Genomic DNA, 24,115 nt, shown 5'->3' on the forward strand with positions numbered 1-24,115 from the left:
ATTCTATATTTCATTGGTATGATCATTCAGCTTCCATCCTCATACTATGACTAGGTATTGATAATGTCATTTAGCATAAAGAAGCCCTAACCAATTATACACAAATGATAGATACATGGGTATTTTGTTATTAAACAATAAAGTTATCTTATGAAAAAAAGCTATATTACACAACCATCTGGCTTCAGACATACAGCAGCGCAAGGGGAAACTTGTAGGATCATTAAACCTGAGTGCTATGTCTATATACCAGATAAATCAGATAATATTATTCAACTAATGGCTGATATGAAAACCCAAATAAATAACCTTTCAAATCCAACACCCTTTCTAAACAATTGGCTAAGCAGATGGCTTGGACCTTGGGGAACTTGGTGGCAAAAACTGTTACTTACTCTAGGAATTATAATCATTTGTTGTGTTTTATTGTTTTTGTCTTCATTTGTGCTGCAACATTTCTGCAATGGAGTAAATAAATGCACGACCAAAAAAACTAAAATAACGGTTGTTCAAATAATTGCATTAATTGAAGATGTAACTGTTTAGCCTGTCTTAAGTCACAAATTCACTTTCTTTATGTTGTCTTAAATTTGGTCTGTATTCTATTAACTTGTAGCCTAATTCCCCCTCATTACAGGACAATATATTTTTAGGAATGAGCCCTCCTAGTGATGTGGGACTAAACTCTTGAACATAAAAGAAGTCAAAATTACTGAGTTTTGACTTGGGAAGTTAAAAATAAATAAACTTTAAAAGTTTTTACAAACTTCCAAACACTTTAAGCCTTGAGAGAGATGTGACTGTGATCTCAGCCACGTCACATGTAGTTGTAACTTCTGTTTCTTAGAATATAGGTTGGCTCCCTTCCTCTTCATTCTTGTTCTGTAAATGAGAGACCAGAGACCAGATACCCTCCCCTTTCAATCACTAATATTTGTTACAGATTAACTGTCTCCTTTACTGTCCTGTACCTAACTCAGATTGATGGCACAGAAGACCCCATGATGGTTATATCTTCACTGTGGAATGTTAAATATACCTTTCCCAAACTAAAAAAAAAGACGACTCTGACTAATAGATTACTGTAACTATGTATTATGCCTTATATAGAAAGATGCCGACATTCTGTTAAGCTTCCCAAACCTTATGTGTATAAACGACCCCAAACTCCTACACTTGAGAGCACTGATTTTCATACTTTGGAATCTGTGCTTCCTGGGCAGACATTCTCAAACTTTGTGTTTGATAAACTAACTATCTTTAAACTAGATTCTGACCCTTTTGACTATTTTTGGTTGACAGAACTTCTAGAACCGTATCTCCAACCCTAGAATGACTTTGGTTATATTAAATTCCTTGAATGCTAAACTTTATCCTGTAGAAAATCTAGGAGTAAATACAAATACTTTTTTAAAAATATTGTATATTCAGGCCAGGCGCGGTGGCTCAAGCCTGTAATCCCAGCACTTTGGGAGGCCGAGACGGGCGGATCACGAGGTCAGGAGATCGAGACCATCCTGGCTAACACGGTGAAACCCCGTCTCTACTAAAAATACAAAAAAAAAACTAGCCGGGCGAGGTGGCGGGCGCCTGTAGTCCCAGCTACTCAGGAGGCTGAGGCAGGAGAATGGCGTAAACCTGGGAGGTGGAGCTTGCAGTGAGCTGAGATCCGGCCACTGCACTCCAACCTGGGCGACAGAGCGAGACTCCGTCTCAAAAAAAAAAAAAATATTGTATATTCAAAGGATCAATCTGTTTAAAGATGTTTAGTGTGAACACATATTAGGCACAATGATACAGTAATAAATTAGCCTACTTTTCCTATTTCTTGCCCTTCAGTAAATCACAATCTGGTGGGGGAGACTCATACATACACAAATCACTATAACAGAGTAAGAAACATTAAGCACATGCACAGATAGATTCCTAAACATTGGTACTTGTCCAAATTGTTATACTACATTGAAGAGCATCATTACAGAGTCGTAAACAGTAAGTTATAGCAACTGAGGGAATGATTAATCCTCTCTGTGTGAAGGGCTATGAACGCTTCATAGAAGTGTTGATTTGTAATGATGGCCTTGAAAATTCATAGAATTCTGTCAACTAGTGAGGAAGGACAAAAACTAATGTTTCCTTTTTATTTTTTCATTATTTTCTTACCTTAATTTTTAAATGTTTTGAAGATGCTCAGCACGTTGAAGTTTTCATATAAAGAAAACCCAAAATATTTTACCCCAAAATATACTTCTTCGACATACTTCCAAGATGGCTATTTGGAGGGCCTGCAGACAAAAATAGCCCCGAAAAGCTGCCTTTTGTGGAGGAGATTTGCATCTGTGGAGAAAAATCTACTCTAGTGAAATAAATAGCCAGGCTTTCTCTGAGGTCTTCCCCCTTATCTAGATCTAGGAAATATGAACACAACCACAGGTTCCTATCTATTTTTTCTGAGAGCCGCTACCTGTGAGGTTTCATGTATACAACGAAACCACCTTTGCCACATGCCTTTCTTTTCTTTCTCCCTATCACACCCTGTCTTGCCAAGCTCCAAGCCCTTATTCTTTCTCTAACCTTAAATGATATAAAAGCATCAATCATCTGGCCCTTCGTTGAGTTTTCATATCTTATATTATGCCCATGAACACATGTGCATGTTAATAAATTTTGTATGCCTTTTCTTCTATTTATCTGTCTTTTATCAATTGAGTTTCAGTGAACTTTCAGATGGCTAAGGGAAAGTTTTCCTTTGGCTCATACAAATAGAAATAGATTTTTATACCCTTGAGAGCAGAGAGCCACCGTGGGTCATACTAGACTTATAAAGACATTAGGACTTTTAACTATATTCAGATCACAGCATATTTTTCAGTACCCCAAATCTCTTTTTATCAACATGGAATTTAGATAAGAGGTTAAACTCTGATATGCATTAGCTGTGAGGTAGATTTAGGATTGGACTGCCTTTAGTGTTTTTAACAGTATGCTTCCAAACAGAAAATACAATTTACATTTAAAATAAAGCAATGTTTTTAAAAGCTGCCCTTTCAGGTTATGCTAGTCTTTATAGAAAGAATGCAAAATTTCTATGTGACCTCACCTTCTCATTCACATTCACAAAGAAGACACTGCCCAGAGTCAGAGCAAATATTTCATGGTGAGTTAGCATCTTTAAATATACTCTAACCTCTGATCTTCATCAATGGAAATCTAGAGCTACTTTGAGGATCAGAGCATGTATGAGAGTTGCCATAATCCAACAGTACTACAGTAAAGCTTATGGCAAACTTTGAAGGAAGTAAAGTAAATTTTGTATAGCCTCTGCCTTTCCTTTTTAAAAGCTCTCTCTCTAATTATCTCTAGTCCTGCTTGCCCTGGGGCATTTATCCTGGCATTTTTCACGTACACACAAATGACTTGTTCTCAGGCAGAGCTCAATTTATTCTCACTAAATTGAAATGATTTGGTTGAAAGTATCCCCTTATGAAAAGTGCACTCTAAAAAACCACAAAGGCTTTTATGTCCAAAGGAGGCAATCACTGATGGTGTGGTTTCTGGTACCACAATCAGTAGTTGAAGTAGACGTTTCAGATGTGAAAAGGTTCTTAATGATTCCTGATTCTTTGTGACATACGGAACGAATCACTTTCTGTACTGAAATTTCATGAAACTTTTTCTAATAATATTATAATATTGTATTATGATGTGTTTGTGTGCCTTGAAGAACTGTGCCTATCTAGCACAAATGAAATATATAATGGTAAAAAAATTGGATTTGGAAACAGATAGGCTTGAAGTACCATATATTAGGGTTCAAATTCTGGTTTCCAGTTAAGAGTTGGGTGGACTTTGTAAAATTTCTCAATATTCCCAAGTTTCTTTCATCTGTGAATAGCACTATTGAAATTACAAAATGAGTCAATTTATGCAAAATCTCAGTTCAGTGTTTAGTAGAGTCATAAACAATAGGTAATTTTTTATGTGTGCTGTAGACTGAATGTTTGTGTTTGTTCAAAATTAATATGTTGAAATCTAATCCCAGTGTGATCATTTCTGAGGTGGAACATTTTCACCTGATTGTGTCAGATTATATTTCACCTGATTGTCTCATGATTATGTCATGAGAGTGAAGCCCTTCTGATGGAATGAAGGCCCTTATAAAAGAAACCCAGAGACCAAAACATAAAGATGAGTCAACTCATATTGGAAATCAGATTTTCCAGATTCAGGATACTCTGTTTATTTCCTTTTCCGTTGCTTTACTGGGCACACTCTTCATATCCCTTCAATCATCTCTTCAAAAAGCACTAATCAGAGGAGTTTTCTGTGACATCCTAAAATACATAGACAGGTGGTTGTCCTACTTGATGAAACCATACATACTAATTCATGGAAGCTCTTGTCACTTTGTAATAACATATAATTTCGCTTATCTATATCCTTCAGTGGAGTATGACCTCTTAAAAAGAAAATACAACATTATTCTAGGCTGAATTGTCTGAGAACCTAATAAAGGAAGTCAGATGTACATAATTTATTGAGGAAACACTCTCTAAAGAATGTGAAGAAAGTAGGCTAGGGCAGAGAGCTAAGCAAAAGAGTCATTTTAAGGGAAATTTAGAGTACTAAATGCCCACAACAGAAAGCTGGAAAGATCTAAAATCAACACCCTAACATCACAATTAAAAGAACTAGAGAAGCAAGAGCAAACACATTCGAAAGCTAGCAGAAGGCAAGAAATAACTAAGATCAGAGCAGAACTGAAGGAGATAGAGACATGAAAAACCCTTCAAAAATATCAACGAATCCAGAAGCTGGATTTACAAAAGATTAATGAATAGCTGGACAACTAGCTGTACTAATAAAAAAGAAAAGAGACAAGAATCAAATAGATGCAATAAAAAATGATAAAGGGAATATCATCTCTGATCCCAAAGAAATAAAAACTACCATCAGAGAATATTATAAACACTTCTATGCAAATAAACCAGAAAATAGAGAAGAAATGGAAAAATTCCAGGACAAATACACCCTCCCAAGACTAAACCAGGAAGAAGTCGAATCCCTGAACCAATAACAAGTTCTAAAATTGAGCCAATAATTAATAGCCTACCAACCAAATAAAGTCCAGGACCAGACTAATTCAGAGCCGAATTCTAGCAGAGGTACAAAGAGGAACTGGTACCATTCCTTCCAAAACTATTCCAAACAATAGACAAAGAACTCCTCCTTAAGTCTTTTTATGAGGACAGAATCATCCTGATACCAAAACCTGGCAGAGACACAACAACAAAAATTCAGGCCAATATCCTTGATGAACATCAATGTAAAAATTCTCAAAAAAATATTGGCAAACCAAATCCAGCAGCACATCAAAAAGCTTATCCATCACAGTCATGTTGGCTTTATTCATGGAATGCAAGGCTGGTTCAACATACAAAAATCAATAAATGTAATCCATCACATAAACAGAATTAAGACAAAAACCACGATTATCTCAACTGATGAAGAAAAGGTCTTCAACAAAATTCAACATCCCTTCGTGCTAAAAACTCTCAATAAACTAGGTACAGATGGAGCATATCTCAAAATAATAAGAGCTATTTATGACAAACCCATAGCCAATATAATATTGAACGGACAAAAGCTGTTAGCATTTCCTTTGAAAACTGGCATAAGACAAGGATGCCCTCTCTCACCACTCCTATTCAACATTATATTGGAAGTTCTGGCCAGGGCAATTAGGCAAGAGAAAGAAATAAAGGGTATTCAAAGAGGAAGAGAGGAAGCCAGATTGTCTGTTTGCAGATGACATGACTGTATATTTAGAAAACCCCATTGTTTCAGTCCCAAAACTCCTTAAGCTGATAAGTAACTTCAGCAAAGTCTCAGGATACAAAATCAATGTGCAAAAATCACAAGCATTCCTGTACATAAAAAACAAACAAGCAGAGAGCCAATCATGAGTGAACTCCCATTCACAATTGCTACAAAAAGAATAAAATACCTAGGATACAACTTACAAGGGACATGAAGGACCTCTTTAAGGAAAACTACAAACCACTGCTTCAAGTAAATAAAGAGAGGACACAAACAAAAGGAAAAACATTCCATGATCATGGATAGGAAGAATCAATATTGTGAAAATGGCCATACTGTCCACAGTAATTTATAGATTCAATGATGTCCCCATCAAGCTACCAATGATTTTCTTCACAGAGTTAGAAAAAAAACGAAACATTTTAAATTTCATATGAAACAACAAAAAAAGTCTGTACAGCCAAGACAATCCTAAGCAAAAAGAACAAAGCTGGAGGCACCATGCTACCTGACTTGAAATGATACTACAAGGCTACAATAACCAAAACAGAATGGTACTGGTACAAAAATGGGCACATAGAACAGAGGCCTAGAAATAACACCACATATCTCCAACCATCTGATCTTCTGGAACAGAACAGAGGCCTCAGAAATAACAACACACATCTACAACCATCTGATAGTCAACAAACCTGACATAAACAAGCAATGGGGAAAGGATTCCCTATTTAATAAATGCTGCTGGGAAAATTGGCTAGCCATATGCAGAAAACTGAAACTAGACCCCTTCCTTACACTTTATATAAAAATTAACTCAAGATGGCTTAAAGACTTAAATGTAAAACCCCAAATCATAAAAATCCTAGAAGGAAACCTAGACAAAATCATTCAGGACATAGGCATGGGCAAAGGCTTCATGACTAAAACACCAAAAACAATTGCAACTAAAGCCAAAATTGACAAATGTGATTTAATAAAACTAAAGAGCTTCTGCACAACAAAAGAAAGTATCATCAGAGTGAAAAGGCAACCTATAGAATAGCAGAAAATTTTTGTGAGCCACCCATCTGACAAAGGTTTAATATCAAGGATTTACAAGGAAATTAAACAAACTTACAAGAAAAAAACAACCCCATCAAAAGTGGGTGAAGGGTATGAAGAGACACTTCTCAAAAGAAGACATTTATGTAGCCAACAAACATATAAAAAAAAGCTCAGCATCACGGATCATCTGAGAAACGCAAATCAAAACCACAATGAGATACCATCTCACACCAGTTAGAATGGTGATTATTAAAAAGTCAAGAAACAACAGATGCTGGTGAGGCTGTGGAGAAATATGAATGCTCTCACACTGTTGGTGAGAGTGTAAATTAGTTCAACCATTGTGGAAACAATGTGGGGATTCCTCAAGGATGTAGACCCAGATATACCATTTGACCCAGCAATCCCATTACTGGATATGTACCCAAAGGATTATAAATCATTCTACTATAAAGACACGTGCACAAGTATGTTTTTTGAAACACTTTTTACAATAGCAAAGACTTGGAACCAACCCAAATGCCCATCAATGATAGACTGGATAAAGAAATTATGGCACTTATACACCATGGAATACTATATAGCCATTAAGAAAGAGATCTTGTCCCTTGCAGGGACATGGATGAAGCTGGAAACCATCATTCTCAGCAAACTAACACAGGAACAGAAAACCAAACACCACATGTTCTCACTCAAAGGTGGGAGTTGAACAATGAGAACACATGGACACGGGAAGGGAATATCATACACCAGGGCCTGTAGGGGAGTGGGGAGTAAGGGGAGGGAGAGCATTAGGACAAATACCTAATGCAAGTGGGGCTTAAAACCTAGATGACAGGTTGATAAGTGCAGCAAACCACCATGGCACATGTATACCTATGTAACAAACCTGCATGTTCTGCACATGTATCCCAGAAGTTAAAGTATAATTTTTAAAAAGTTTAAAAAAGAAAATGTGGTACATATATACCACAGAATACTATGCAGCCATAAAAAGAATGAGATCCTGTTTTTTTCAGGAACATGGATGTAGCTGAAGGCCATTATCCATAGCAAACTAACACAGGAACAGAAAACTAAGTACCACAAGTTCTCAATCATAAGTGGGAGCTAAGTAATGAGACACATGGACACATAGAAGGAAACAACACACACTAGGGCCTTTCAGAAGGTGGAGAGTGGGAGGAGGGAGGCAGTCAGGAAAAATAACTAATGGGTTCTAGGCTTAATACCTGGGTGGTGAAATAATTTGCACAATAAACCCCTATGACACAAGTTTACTTATGTAACAAACCTACACTTGTACCTCTGAAGTTAAAAGTAAAAAAAAAAGAAAATTCCTAAATAAGTTTAAATGACACCTTTCTACATAAGGTGTGGGTTAAAAATAATCTCAGTAGAATGTAAAAAATATTTTAATTGAATGATAAAAATATAGCAAATGAAATATTACGTAATACATCTAAAAGAGTACTCAAAGGGAGACTATAGTCTATAAAAAAGAAGCACTGACAATAATATAAGCTTCCATTTCAATAATCAAGATAAGAGAGCAGTAAATCCAATTCAAAGAAATGAAAACAATAAAACCATATAAAGAACACACAGGAAATCATACAATAAAAAAACACACATGCATCTGGAAGAATGGCTAATGGATGCTGGGCTGAATATCTAGGTGATGGGTTGATCTGTGCAGCAAATCACCAAGGCACACATTTACCTGTGTAACAAACCTTCACATCCTGCATATATATACCCTGGAACTTAAAATAAAAGTTGAAGAAAAAAAAATACATGCGGTAAAGAAAAGCAATAAGGAGACAGCATAAACACAACATGAAACATTGGCAGAAGACTTGAAAGGACCTTCACAAAAGAAGATATCCAAATGACTTAGATTTAGCCTTAATCTAAATAATAGAATAAGCACTAGTCTTGGCTCCAAATTTCAGATGTAGTTCTAAAAGATCCTCTAGCTAGGAAAGTTATTATTTGGAGAATAATTATATTAAAGACTTGACCAAAAGGTAATATTGATTTTCTACATAAAATAGAACTTACCAGAGCCATCATATCTGGAAATTAGATAGGAATTAGCAAGCTCCATGTTGCAAATCGTAAGAAATTAGTATTTTCTGGTGAAGACTTTGAAGCATGGAGTGACGCAATAAGATTCAATAGGCTGTAAGAAAGTGATTGATCATGGAGAGCAAAAACCTCAACTCAGGAACTAATAGTTTATCTGGAATGTGCTATAAAGTTACTGAATGCTTTTAAAGAGAAAACTGGCATGATTGAATGTGCATTTTAGGTAAATTAATCTGCTGGTAATGTGAAAGCCTAAATATGAAATGCTAAATAGCAAGACATTTTTACTCTAAATGAGGCTACAAAAACTGGAGTGATAATTTCTTCTTCAAATTTTTTGAATCTGTGTGGTTTAACTTTCAAAAACTCACTAATGCCAACTGAATAATATTCAAAGGAAGAGTCTAGCCTTCTCATACAAAGCGCGCCCCCTTCTCTTTCCCAGGATCATTTGCTGTGCAGTTTCTCAAACCAGTGTCTAAGGACCTCAAGACTCCACCTTCTCCAAAAAATGTCCCCTTTTGTGTCTGTTGGAATACTATTCATCTGCCTTTCCCTCCATAAGATTTTCCTTATCCTTCAGAGTGAATTACTTCTTCCTGTAGTCCCACAGAACTGTTTAAGTCTCTGTTGCACATTTAGTTCATCCAACCTTATATTATAACTAGTTTCATATGCATGATTCTCTCACGAAATTTTAAGTTCTTTGGGTACATTTCTCCAACAGTATTTGCATTTCTGACATCACACTCTGATACTTTATACACAGTAATTGTTCAATAATTCTTTAATGAATAAACCTCTACATATCATATACTTGCTTTTAATGAGGATTTTCTTCTCAAATATGTGTGTGTATATAAATTGAGCATATGTAGTCTAGAATGCCTTACCTGTCTTTAGTGTCCAATTTATGCATATAAAATATATAAATTATATATATATAATTTTACATATACATTATATATAATAAATACTCATATACACACCCATAACTTATGTATATAAACTATGAATTATAAAATATGTTATATATGGTCCATATATATATAAGTAAATTTAGCACTAAGGACATATCAGACATTCTTCTAGACTATACCTGCTCCACAGGGGCAATATGGACCCCAAGCAGGCAAAATTGATCGTGGGGGACAGAGAAGCAGCACAATGAAAACTCCATTGATATTACAGGATTTGTAACCCTCTAAAAAGCCATAATATACCTGTGGTAATTAAATTTTATGAGGTGAGGCTTATGAAGAAAAAAATACCTTAAAAACGCCATATGAGTATAATTAAACAGTTGAGAAACACTCTTCTAGACTCATAGCCGAGGACAGAAAGACAAAATGTCTACTCGAGTGGAATTTATGTTATACAAGGAAAAGACAGTTCAACACATGAATACACAATCAACATTTGAGATTGTGAAAAATTTCCTGAATAAATCAAGGTAAATAAAACAGAGATTCGTGTTAGATTAGCAAAGATGCTACTTTACATTGGAAAGTCATGATTCACCTTTCTACTGATATGACTTTCAGATTGAGATCTAGATGGTAAGAAAGTCAAATATATTTTTCAATGTAGAGGAAGGAAAGCCATAGAAGAATAATCAGTTAAAGATTTACTCGTCATATTTAAGGAACAGAAAACCTGGATGGTTGTAGCTTAAGAGGAAATAACTGGCATAAATAGTAAGGTCAACAGAAGGTTCTTTTTAACACGCAGAAACAAGAGTGTGTTTTTAAACTAATGGAACCAATCCAATACTAGAGAGTTGATATAAATATTAGGAGCAAAGGGGAAAATTGCTGGACTGATGTGCTGGGATATAATAGGGAATTAGATCCCAGTGCACAAGTGCGGGATTGATTTTAAATACAAGCATAAGTATTTTCACCTACAGTATAATAGGTAGGAAGGCAGAGTATGTGTTCAAATGCTGGGTACGTGGATGTGCTCTTCTGAGTGAAGTAAGAAGCTAGGTCATCTGCTTAGAGAAAGCACTGGGAAGGAGATATGCTGTGGTCTGAATGTTTGTGCCCTCCCAAAATCCAGATGTTGAATTTTTTTTTTTTTTTTTTTTTTTGAGACAGAGGCTTGCTCTGTCACCAGGAACTGGCGTGATTTCAGCTCACTGTAACCTCCACCTCCCAGGTTCAAGTGACTCTCCTGCCTCAGCCTCCCGAGTGGCTGGGACTACAGGCGTGTGCCACCACGCCCAGCTAATTTTTTGTATTTTTAGTAGAGACACAGTTTCACCATATTGGCCAGGATAGTCTCGATCTCTTGACCTCATGATCCGCCCACCTCGGCCTCGCAAAGTGCTGGTATTATAGGCGTGAGCCACCACGCCCAGCCCAGATGTTGCAATTTTAACACCTAACGCGACGGTATTAGAAGGTGGGCTTCTTGGAAATAATTAGATCAATAGAGTGGAGTCCTCGTGAATGGATTTTGTGCCCCTATAAAAACATATGAGAGAGTTAACTTTTTGTCTTTCTGCTCTTGTCATGTCAGGATACAGTGAGGAAGACTGCTATCTGTAAATCAGGAAGTGGGCCTTCACCAGACACTTGATCTGCCAGCACCTTGATCTTGGACTTCCCAGCCTCCAAAACTCTAAGAAATCAATATTTGTTGTTTAAGCCACCCAGTTTATGGTAATTTGTTATAGCAGCTTAAATTGCCTAAGACAAAGTACAAGAAATATGAAGGGTGACTGTAAAATAGTTCTCCAAAAAAAGATGGAAAGTCAATGAACCAGAGAATAGGAAACAATTGCCTGGGACCTAAAAAGAACCTCTTAGAGGTTTATAGTGATGAATTTAAACTGAGAATGCTCATTGTGGTTGTGTATTTTTCTTCAGCCACATTCAGTTGCATGTATAAAAATGTGAAATAGGCAGACATTTCCTTTTAACTAGAGTTGTGGTTTTGTCAAGTAAACATAAAGAAAGAAGAGAAGGATGAAGGGAGTTAACATGAATGCAATGAAATGAGTATTATGATTGTGTGTTTTGAGTTGAACACAGCAGACAAAGCAAGTATCAAAAGGATCAGAATGACAAGGTAATAGGATCAATGGTTTCCTTAGGTTTAAAGGACTGTAGAAGCTGAAGACAAGGGAGAGGTTTGCCAGAACAAAAAAAGCAGGAGACATCCAGTTTCTGGTTTGGCATTTAAGGAGTTTGAAGTCTTTACTCCCATTATTCTAAAAAGTACAAAGCTGAGCAAACTGAAAAATCATGAACTCTTTTTAGATCCTTCAGAGTAATGAGATCATAGTGTCAACTTCTGTCCCAAAATTGAATAAACAGATAATCAGATACAGACAATCGTAACTTACCAGAGCAGAAGTCCACCAGCAGAGAACTCCAAGGGAACCTGTGGAGGGGTAGGAAAACTTGAATTGTAATTGACAAATTGTTAAAAGTTCAGTGTGTACAAGCTTAAGAGATAAAACTCCAGGGAACCAGTCCTGAGGCAGTTTTTACACTTGTGTGAGTTGTACTTCCAGGACTCTATGAGGTCCTCACAGTAAGAATGAGGAAAAATCTGCTCATGTTTCTGGCAAGGGGAGGAGAAAAGGAACCATTTTAAAATATGCCTGAGCATTCTGTCCTACTTAACAAGGCTTGCCCTCGGGAGAGACTATTTTAGCCTAACGTACCTGGCTACCCTAAACTAGCCAACTCCAGCTGACTATAGCTTTCCACATGGAGGAAAGGAAATACCCACCTACAGCCCCCTCAAGCCTTCCTGTTCCACTTAAGTGCAGGGGAGTGACTAAAAAGCACCAGTAATTTTTGCAGTCCAGGGACACAGACGTCACCAAAAAACTGAATAAACAGTAAGGTTAATGATTGTTTTCCCTCCCATATACACACCTTATCATTATATCACTGAAGGTCTATTTACCACAGTTTCTTTTACCTAGTACATCAATTCTTTCAACAAAAATTTTCAAGGCATACTAAAAGGCAGGCTGGGCGCGGTGGCTCACGCCTGTAATCCCAGCACTTTGGGAGGCCAAGGCGGGTGGATCATGAGGTCAGGAGATCGAGACCATCCTGGCTAACACGATGAAACCCCGTCTCTACTAAAAATGCAAAAAAAAAAAAAAAAAATGAGCCGGGCGTGGCGGCGGGTGCCTATAGTCCCAGCTACTTGGGAGGCTAAGGGAGGAGAATGGCGTGAACCCGGGAGGCGGAGCTTGCAGTGAGCCAAGATCACACCACTGCACTCCAGCCTGGGCAACTGAGTGAGACTCCGTCTCAAAAAAAATAATAAATAAATAAAAATAAAAAATAAAAGGCAAAATATACAGTTTGAAAAGACTGAACAAGAATCACAACCAGAGGCGGTATGGCAGAAATGTTGGAATTATCAGATTAGAAATCATTTTTATAACATATGATTGGTATGTTAAAGGCTTTTGTGAAAAAAAGTAGACAACATGCAAGAAGAAATCAATAATCTAAGCACAGAAATGTAAATTCTAAGAAAGAATCAAAAAGAAATGCTAGAGATCAGAAACACTATAAGAGAAAGGAAAATTGCCTAAGATGGGCTCACTAGTAGACTACACTTGACTGAGGAAAGACTCTCTGAGCGTGAGTATATGACAGTAGAAACTCGCAGAACTTAAAAGCAAATATTTTAAAAATTGAGAAATAACCCAACAACGTAGAATATCCAAGAATTGTGGGACGACTGCAAGAGGTGTAACCAGCATAATGGGAATACCAGAAACAGAACAAAAAGTGAAAGGAACAGGAGCAATATCTGAGGCAAAAATGGATGAGCATTTCCCCAAGCTGACAGGAGATATCAAACCACAAATCCAGAAATTTCAGAGAAAACCCATCAGGATAAATGTCATAAAACTGTACCTAGGCATTTAACATTCAAACTTCATACAGTTGAAGATAAATAAAATAATTTTAAAGAACCTGGGGAATAAAACACCTCACCCAGGGAGGAGCAAAGATAATTACATATCTTACTTTTCTGTCCCCATGTAAGCAAGGGGAGAGTGAAGTCAAATATTTAAAGTGCTGACAAAACCAAACAAAAACAAAAACAGAACACCAAACTAGAAGAGCTAGAAGAGAGTAAGATAACATATTCAAAGTGCTAAAAAGAAAAAAACTTCAACTAAAAATATTATAGCTGGTAAAGTTGTCCTTCCAAAATGAAGGTGAGATCAAGACTTTTTCAGATATAGAAAACTGAGGAAGTCCATCACTATTAGACTAGCCTTACAAGAAATGCTAAAGGGAGCTTATCAAGTTGATGCTGAATAAAAGCATGAAAAATTATGAAAGTAAAAATCTCACTGTAAAGGTAAACTTAACCATATAGCATAATCTAATACTGTAAGAGCAGCAAGTAAATTCTTTTAAAATCCAACATAAAAGTTAACAAACAAAATTATTATTGTTGTTATTATTATTATTATTATTATTATTATTATGAGATGGAGTCTTGCTGTGTCGTGCAGAGCAAGGATTGCTTGAGCCCAGGAGTTCAAGACCAGACTGGGCAACACAGCAATACCTCATCTCTACCAAATAAATAAAAATTAATTGTCCAGGTGTGGTGGTGAGCACCTGTGGGCCCAGCTACTTGGGAGGCTGAAGTAGGATTGCTTGAGCTCAGAGCTCAAGGCTGCAGTAAATGATAATGGCACCACTGCACTCCAGCCAGGGCAACAGAGTTAGACTCTGTTAAAAAAATAAATAAATAAAAATAAAAAAAAAAAAAAACCCTGTGCTTATGGTTGCCAAAAGAGAACAGCAGTGGCTTTGTGTATGTCAGACAAAATAGACCTTAAGTCAAAAACTGTAAAGAGAGACAAAGGAGGTCTCTATAATGAAAAAGGTTCAATTATCCCTGCACCCACTGTCAGAGCACTTAAATATATAAAGCAAATATTGACAGAACATAAAAAAAACAGACAGAAATACAATAGTAAGGGAACTTTAATACTGTACTTTTGACAAATCAATAAATCATCCCTGTAGAAAATTAGTAAGAAAACAGTGGACTTGAACAACACTAATGAACAAATAAAACGGAACATATGTAGAGATTCTACCCAACAGCTGCAGAATGAACAGTCTTCTCAAATGCACGGATAACTTTCAGGATAAATATTTCAGAACACTAAGCCAATGTTGACAAATTTTAAAAGGTTAAAATTGTATCAAGTATCTCTCCTAACCACAATGGTATAAAACCAGAAATCAACAAGTGGAATAATTATGAAAAATTCACAAATATATGGAAATTAAATAGCAGGCTTCTGAAGAACCAATTTGTAAAAAAGGAAAGGGAGGGAGGGAGAGAGATAAATAGATATCTTGAGGCAAAGGATCAGAAAACCACAATACACTAAAATGTGAGATGCAAAAATAGCAGTTATAAGAGGAAAGATTATAGTGACAAATGCCTAAATATAAAAAGAAAAGAGATCTCAAAAAACAACCTAACTTTACATCTCAAGAAAATAGAAAAAGAAGAACAAACTAAGCCCGAAGGTAGCAGAAGAAAATAAATAATAAATATCAGAGCAGAAATAATGAAGTAGTGACTAGAAAAATAATAGAAAAGATTAATGAAACTAAGAGTTTCTTTTTAGAAAATAAAGTAGGCAAACCTTTACCTTGACTAATAAAAAAAGAAAGGGAACTGAAATAAAATTATGAAAGACGTTACAACTGACACCACAGAAATACAAAGTATTATGAGATTACTATGAACAATTATGTGACAACAAATTGGATAATCTAGGAGAAATGGATAAATTCCTAGAAACCAACTAAGACTGAATCATGAAGAAATGGAAAATCTGAACAGACTGATAATGAGTAAGGAGACTGAATTTGTAATCAAAAACTTCTCAACAAAGAAAATCCCAGGAACTGATGCCTTTATAGGCTAATTCTACCAAATATTTAAATAATTGATTCCAGTCCTTCAAACTCTTAAAAATTGGAGAGGAGGGAACACTTCCAAACTCATTTTGTGAGTCCAGCATTACTCTGATACCAAAGCCAAACAAATACTGCAATACAAAAATTATAAGACAGTATCCCTGATGAACATGGATGCAAAAATCTTCAAAAAAAAGACTAACAAACCAAATTCAGCAGCACATTAAAAGGATCATACACTATGATCGAGTGAAAATTATCCCTGGAAAGCAAGAGTGGTTTAACATACATAAATCAATAAAGGTGGTGCACAATGACACAATGAGCGAAAACAATCACATAATCATCTCAATAGATGCAGAAAAAAGTACTCAACAGAATTTAAGATCCTTTCATGATAAAAACTCAGTAAATTAGATACAGAAGAAATATACCTCAACATAATAGAAGGCATATATGACAAACACACATGTAATTTTGTATTCGATGGTAAAAAGCTGAAAGTTTTTCCCCTAAGATCAGGAAAATGACACAGAAGCTGACTCTGGCTACTTATATGCAGTATTGTACTAGAAGTCCTGGCCAGACTAATTTGGTAAGAAAGAGAAATAAAAGACATCCAACTCAAAAAAAAAAAAAAAAAGTAAAATCATCTCTTTGTATATGACATAATTTTATATACAGAAAAGAATTCCTAAACACTTCACCAAAAAAACTGTTAGAACTAATAAACCTCATACAGTTGTAGGATACAAATGGTTTTCCATCACATAAAAAAGTTCTTTACAGCAAAGAAAAAAATATATAAAATGAATAAGCAACTTAGAAAATGAGAAAAAAATGTGAATCATAATCTTATAAGGGGTCAATATCTGAAGTATATAAAAAACTGTAAAAACTTAATAGCAAGAAAAATCATCTGATTGAAAAATGGGCAAAGGACAGGAACAGACATTTCTCAAAAGAAAATATATGAATGACTAACATGTATATGAAAAAAACAGTTAAGATCACTAATCATCAGGGAAGTGTAAATTAAAACCACAAGGAGGCAAAATCTTATAGAAAGGGTATATCAAAAAAGACAGAAGATAAATGTTGGCGAAAATGTGGGGAAAAGGGAAACTTTGTACGTGGTGGTGTGAATTTGAATTAGTACAGTCATTATGGAAAACAGTATGGAGGTCCTTCAAAAAACTAAAAATAGAACTAACACATGATCTAGCCGTCCCACTTCTGAATACCTATCCAAATGTAGTGAAGTAAGTATGTTAAACAGATACCTGCATTCCCATGTTCACTTCAACATTATTCACAACAGCCAAGACATGGAATCAACTTAAGTGTCCATCAATAGATGAATGCATAAATATTATACAAACGCAACCACACACAATAGAACACTATTTATCCTTCAAAAATGAGGAAATTCTGTTATTTACAACATGGATGAACCTGGAGAACATTAAGCTAAGTGATAAAAGCCAGGCACAGAAAAACAGATTCTCAATGATCTCACATATGTGTAGAATTGAAAAACATCTAACATTTAGAAGCAGAGTAGAATGATGGCTGCCAGGGCTGGAGGTGAGGGAAATGGAAAGATGTTGGTCAAAAGGTACAAATGTTCAGTTATACAGAATGAATAATTTCTGGAGATCTAACAAATACATGGCAGCTAGAGTTAATAAAATTGCACTGGATACTTGAAATTTGCTAAGAGTCAATTTTAAATCTTCTCATCACATACACACAAAAAGGTAACTGTGATGAATATGCTAATTAACTTGATTGTGGTAATCATTTCATCATATACGTGTGCATGTGTGTATATATGTAGATATCTCAAAACATCAAGTTGTATACCTCAAATATATACAATTGTTATTTGTCAATTATACCTTAGTAAATTTGTAAAGTAATAAATGCAAAGCATTCTAATCGAAAGGCAGAGGTTGGTAGAATGGATAAAAAATAATAACATAACGATATGGTGGCTGTAAGAGATACAACTTAGATTCAAAGAGACAAATAGGTTGAAAGGGTAGAAAATGATATTCCAAATAAACTGTAACCAAGAGAGTTGGAATGGCTATACTAATATCAGACAAAATAGACTTCAATTAAAAAACTGTTTCTATAGGAAGGACATTTTATATTGATAAATGGGTTAATCCACCATGAGGAGATAATAAGTTTAAGCATATATTCACTAAGTTACCTAGCCTGAAAATAATGAAGTAAAAACTGACAGAATATAAGGGAGAAATAGATAATTCCATAATAATAGTTGAAGATTACAATACTCACTTCCTGTAATGGATACAGATCATATAGACAGAGATAAAGAAAAAAGAAGACTTCAACAATGCTATAAACTAACTAGATATAACAGAAATCTGGAAAACACTGCTACCAACACAGAAGATTATATACATTCCACTCAAGTACACAAGAAACGTTCGCCAGGATAGTCTATATTATAAACCATAAAACAAGTCTTGATGAATTTAGATCATTATGGATATGAATTATCCATATAGACAGAGATAAATAAGGAAAAGACTTCAACAATGCTATAAACCAACTACACATAACAGCAATCTGTAAAACACTGCAATTAACACAGAAGATTATATACATTCCACTCAAGTGCACAAGAAACATCCTCCAGGATAGTCTATATTATAAACCATAAAACAAGTCTTCATGCATTTAAAATCATTGAAATCATCCAAAATATGTTCTCTGACCTATAATAGAATACAAATAGAAAAAAAAATAGCTGAAGAAAATTTGAAATATCACAAGAATGTGGAAATTAAACAATACGCTACTAAATAACCAATGGTTCAAAGACATATTACAAAAGAAATGAGAAAATACTTTGAGATGAATGAAAAGGTAAATAAAATATACTAAAAATATTGGGATGAGGCTGAAGCAATGCTTTGAGAAGACGTTATAGCTGTAAATGACTTTCAAAAAGAAGGAAGATTAGAGCAGATATAAATAAAATAGAGAATAGAAAAACATATGGAAAAAATTAAGAAAGCCAAAGCTTGGTTCTTTGAAAAGTTCATCCTGTAACTAGACGTACCAAAAAAACCAAACAAACAAATGAAAAAAACCTCAAATTGCTAAAATCAGGAATTATAGAGAGGAAGGGATATTACCACCAATCTAACATACATAAAAGGATTATAAGGTAATATGAAAAATCATACGCCAACAAACGAGATAACCTAGAGGAAACAGACAAATTCCTAGAAAGACAAACTACATAAAGTTGCTCAAGAAGAAATAAATACTCTGAATAGATATATAACAAGTAAACAAGAGTTTGAATTAGTAATCAAAAAAAAAAAATCCCACAAAGACAAATCCAAGATCAGATAGCTTTACCAGTGAGTATTACCAAGTTTTTAAAATATTTAATACCAATCCTTCATGAGATTAAAAAAAAAAACAAAAACAAAAAAACAAAAGAAAACCTGGAAATACTTTCTAAAACATTTGATGAAGCTAGTGTTACCCTGATACTAAAACCAGACAAAGATTTCAAGAGAAAATAAAACAATAGTATTCAATATTTGTGAATACAGATACTAAAACATTGAACAAAATACTAGAAAATCCTTATTCAGCAACATATAAAAATAATTATGCAACAAGGATATAACCAAGTAGGATTTTTCTAAAGTATGTGTAGTTGTTTCAAAATATGAAAACCAATTATATTAATATAAGAACATAATCCATATTATCATCTTAATAGACTTGGAAAATCATTTAACAAAATGCAACACATTTTCATGATAAAAAACAATTTAAATACTAGAAATATGAAGGAACTTCCTCAATCTGCTAAAAGATGTCTACGAAAAACCCATTGTTATCATACTTTATAATGAGACTGAAAACCCTCCTCTTAAAATCAGGAGCAAGACAAGGATGTCTGTTCTAACTACTTCTAATCAACATTGCACTGAAAGTTCTGATATAAAAATTAGGGAAGAAAAATAATAAGTAAAACATCTAAATTGCATATGAAGAATAATACTATCTCTACTCTCAAAGATAATCTTACACATTGAAATCCCTAAGAAACGCACGCATACAAAAAATAATGGAGCTAATAAACAAGTTCAGCTACATTGCAAGAGCAATATTTTAAAAATCAATTGTATTTCTGTATACTAGCAAAAAAAATCCTAAAATGAAATTAATTCAATTTATATAGTATCAAAAATACTTTAGAAACTGCAAAATGAAGTACAAGATTTGTGCACTGAAATCTACAAACCATTGTTGAAAGAAATTAAATATATTGAAAAATTAGTATGCTGAAAGACCTACATAAATAGCAAGACATTCCATATTTATGGATTGGAAGACATAATAAGCTAGCAAAACTCCCTAATTTGACCTACACCGTCAATACAATTGTTATCAAAATCCCAGTCATGTTGAACTAAGAAAATAAGGATAACACCCAGTTGATTATAAAACTCACAATAGAAAGAATGTGAGTCCTTGAACCTTAGTTTATGTGTGTGCTTTCTCCCTTCAAGTCCTTTGTTTAAATTTATTGACAGTGTGAGTTTGATGTTGTCAGGGTATAATAATGAACAAAATTAATAAATAATAAATCTGTATTATATGGGCTCCCAAAACTTACTCATAGATGTCCAAAACTGTGGCAAATAATTTTCTGCAGATTCAAACTCTGGGAAAACTATACTATCTCCTAAATCACTAAAGGATGAGTACTTAGAGAAATGCATGCTTAGTTTTGCATAGCATATGTAAATGTAAGTGAGAAAGTAAAGCTACTGTCAAAGAAAGAAGCTAAGAAATAAATTCCAAGGCACTCCAGAAAATAAAATGTACTTTATTCAGACTTTACCAACATTGAAAGAAAGGAACATCATAAAGGAAATAAGTCTTAAGTTGAAACCTGAAATAAAAGTAAGAATTTTCATAGCAGAAAAGGCAAAGCAATAAAAGAAGGAAGAAAAGAAGGCATGGAATATGGCCAACTATTAAGGGGCAAGCAGAAGAAAATAATATAGTTGGCTAACAAACACCTCAGGATATAATGTCAAATAATTTATACCACTTATTTTTGCATGCCCAACTTCATGGTTTCATTTGCTATGTGTATTCTCCAAAATCCAAACACGTTGTCCCAGTCCAGCTGTTTCAAAAAGGCTGCAGAGGGATATATACAAGGGCCCACTGCCTATTACAATGGCAGATCTCAAAGAATTTCAAATCAGCACGTCAAAGCCAGTATTTCTTACCTGCTTCTTTCCAAATCTCTCTTCTCCAAAATGTGCTTCCTATTTTCCTTTTCTTTCCTTATTGTTTTGTTTGTTTGTTTGTTTGTTGTTTGTTTAGGCCCTGGTCATTTATTTCCTTGATTACATTGACAGCCACCTAACTGGTCTCTGGTCTCTAACTCCAAACATATGGGTCTAGACCTTTATTGGAATCACAGAACTGCTCTCCCTAATGAGAGTTAATAGATGCTTTCCCAGAAAAAATGTACATATGCACTTAACATGGAAAACTTTGCCTACAATTTTGAAAGGATTATGTATCCATGAGTCCCATCATTAAGCCTTTTACCAGTTGTTGGACACCAGGTTAACAGTTCCTAGGTTAAATTACTCTCGAAACTTCTGTCAGAATAATCCCAAGGAAGTAAATCTATAGGGAGACTATTCTATATGATAAAATTCAAAATCTTTGACACAGCATAGAAGGCCTATCAGTTGCCATTCTCCACAGGTCCAGCCTTTCATTTGTCACTTATCCTCTTCTCTGGTATGAACCACTATAATTTTCTAAAAAGTAGCTCCTTGATATTGTCACTACTTTACTCCCTCTGTTCTCACTGTTGGAAAAGTCCTCTATTTTCATCATCGACATGCTTTCTCATGTTGTTTAGGCATTATATTCTCCAATTAGATATTATCAAATTTCTTTATTTCACTTCCATCCTCTACCTGGAATAGTTGTCACTCCTATAAGCAACCTCTGTTCTGGTCCACTCCAGAGTGGACCTGTGGGTGTTCATATAAACTCTCTCAAATCCATGAATGATTAACTGGAAGTTTTCTATGTTTACTTTTCTTGAGAGGGGTGGTAGAATGCTTTGACAGGCAAAAGTCGTCCTTCCCTTTCTTCTCTACAGGGAAATAAAGGGAAAGTTTCTGAACATTTCTGATCACAAACACTGTTTTTTCCATATAGCGTATGGGTGATTCACCATTTTCCCTTCCTTCTCTAACCCTCTAATAAAGAAGGGGGAAAAGGTATAACACATAGTTGTGCTGCCTTATACTAAGTCCTTCAAGAAATATTTTCTCCAATTCTTAATGTTAGTTTTTAGCTCAGGGTGGGGGTACCAACTGACTTTGTGTGTTCAGCTATCTTTGCCATTTGACCCCCAGAACCTCCCTTTCTGGTCGTTGTGTCTCATCAAGTCCCTTGTTAGTGCAGAGATTTTTTTCCTCCTGCAGATAACACGCAACTTCATAAGACTCACATCAGTTCGTAAGGTTTCATAGAGAACACAAACCAGGCCATCCCAGTGTAATGCTCCACTTATTCCTATAAGCATCTATGCACAAATATTTCTGTCCACCCTAGGTCCAAACCCCAAATCTCTCATCCATATTGTCAGGTTATAGTTCTATTTTTCCAAACATTCCTGAAGTAACAATGGAACAGATTCATTTCAAACCCAGATCCTCACTACAGAGCTATTATAGCATTTGCCACATTGCAATGTAATATGTCTGCTTCACGGAGTACGACCTCATTAAGGCTAACAACTTCAGATATTAATTCAATGTCTTAAAGCATCCAGCACATAATTAGCACATAGGGCTTAGAATAGTGGTTAGAAACAAATTGTTGGGAAAATGAAATAAGATAATGTTTATAAAACAGTGCCTGGCATATAGTGGGCATTTAGTAAACATTAGCTTATTCTAGTAGGCAATGATTACATGCTTGCTGATTGTCAAGGATAAAGGTAAAAGAAGTTTTACAATATCTTTTATTGTTTAAAATGTTATCTAACTGTAACAATATCCAACACATATTTGTCTAGTTCTAGTTTACAAATTTAAGTTTTTTTAAGACTCCAGGTGTCCATGTGTCTTAAACAAAGACATTTCTCAGTAGGCATTCTTATAAAATAGAAAGTCTCACTGAGAATTACAAAAATGTAATAGCCTACACCTTTTTACAGCTGGGCACCATTTCCTGAGGCTGTACAGTATGTACTGCACAGAAAGGAACAGAAAGAAAGCTGACATCTTAAAATTATATCACTAAAAGCATTAACAGCCTCAGGCAAAGGAACAAATGAAAATTTATAATGAATGTTAAGAAATACAATGATTTGAAGACATGAAGAGCAACAGTAACAAAAGTATGAGAACTGTAGAACAACTTAGCAAATATCTATGTATCTGCTGCAGAAAACAACTAAGACAACCTATGGGAATACATGCCAGGATATATGTGGGTACACTGATCAATGGTTTTGGTAACTTTTTATAAAGCTGATATAAATCAGAATTATGACTTTTCAACTGTGTGGTTTTTTTTTTTCCCAGTATAACCTTTAAGAGAATTTATATGTAAAACTTACATACAATGCCACTATATAAGACAGGTAAGTGAGCAAAACTATTACAGTCCTTTTTGCTTACATTCCTGCTTCTCAATAACCCATCATCCATAGAGTTCCCAAAGCATATCAGGTAACTCTCCTCTTTTACTTAAAACCACCCCCATGTTTGTAATGAACAGAGACTATGAAGGTGATATCTTACCTTGTCCTACAGAACCCCATGAGATCTGGTCTCTTCCAATTTTTCTAACTTTATCTCATCCCCTCTACCCACTATCTGCAAGGCTATGGGTACCATCACTCTCTACCATATCAAGCTCAAATATTTGTTCAGAATTTTGCACTGGCTCCTCCGTCTGCCTGAACCATTCTTCTATATCATTTGTGTACAGCTGGATTATTCCTATCAATGTATTCTTTATCTAAATGTTACCTCCTAAGAGAAACCTTTCCTCACCACCAAAATAAAGAATCCACCCAATCACATTCAATCATAACACCCCTTTTTAACTCTCCGCACAATACTTACCACTAGTGTCTTTTCATTTCTTTATTTCATTCT

At 35.0% G+C, this 24,115-nt stretch overlaps 1 long non-coding RNA gene across 1 annotated transcript in view; it reads right to left on the minus strand.

Moving 5' to 3' along the window:
* LOC126940864 (uncharacterized) overlaps positions 1–24,115 on the minus strand; it is a 131,825-nt gene that overhangs the window by 54,143 nt on the left and 53,567 nt on the right. Inside the window, exon 2 of the long non-coding RNA XR_007720946.1 lies at positions 12,308–12,345. This is a non-coding gene — a long non-coding RNA (uncharacterized LOC126940864). The remainder of the gene's footprint in view (positions 1–12,307; positions 12,346–24,115) is intronic.

Source organism: Macaca thibetana, chromosome 17 (genome assembly GCF_024542745.1).
Source record: "Macaca thibetana thibetana isolate TM-01 chromosome 17, ASM2454274v1, whole genome shotgun sequence".
NCBI classification, from domain to species: domain Eukaryota; kingdom Metazoa; phylum Chordata; class Mammalia; order Primates; family Cercopithecidae; genus Macaca; species Macaca thibetana.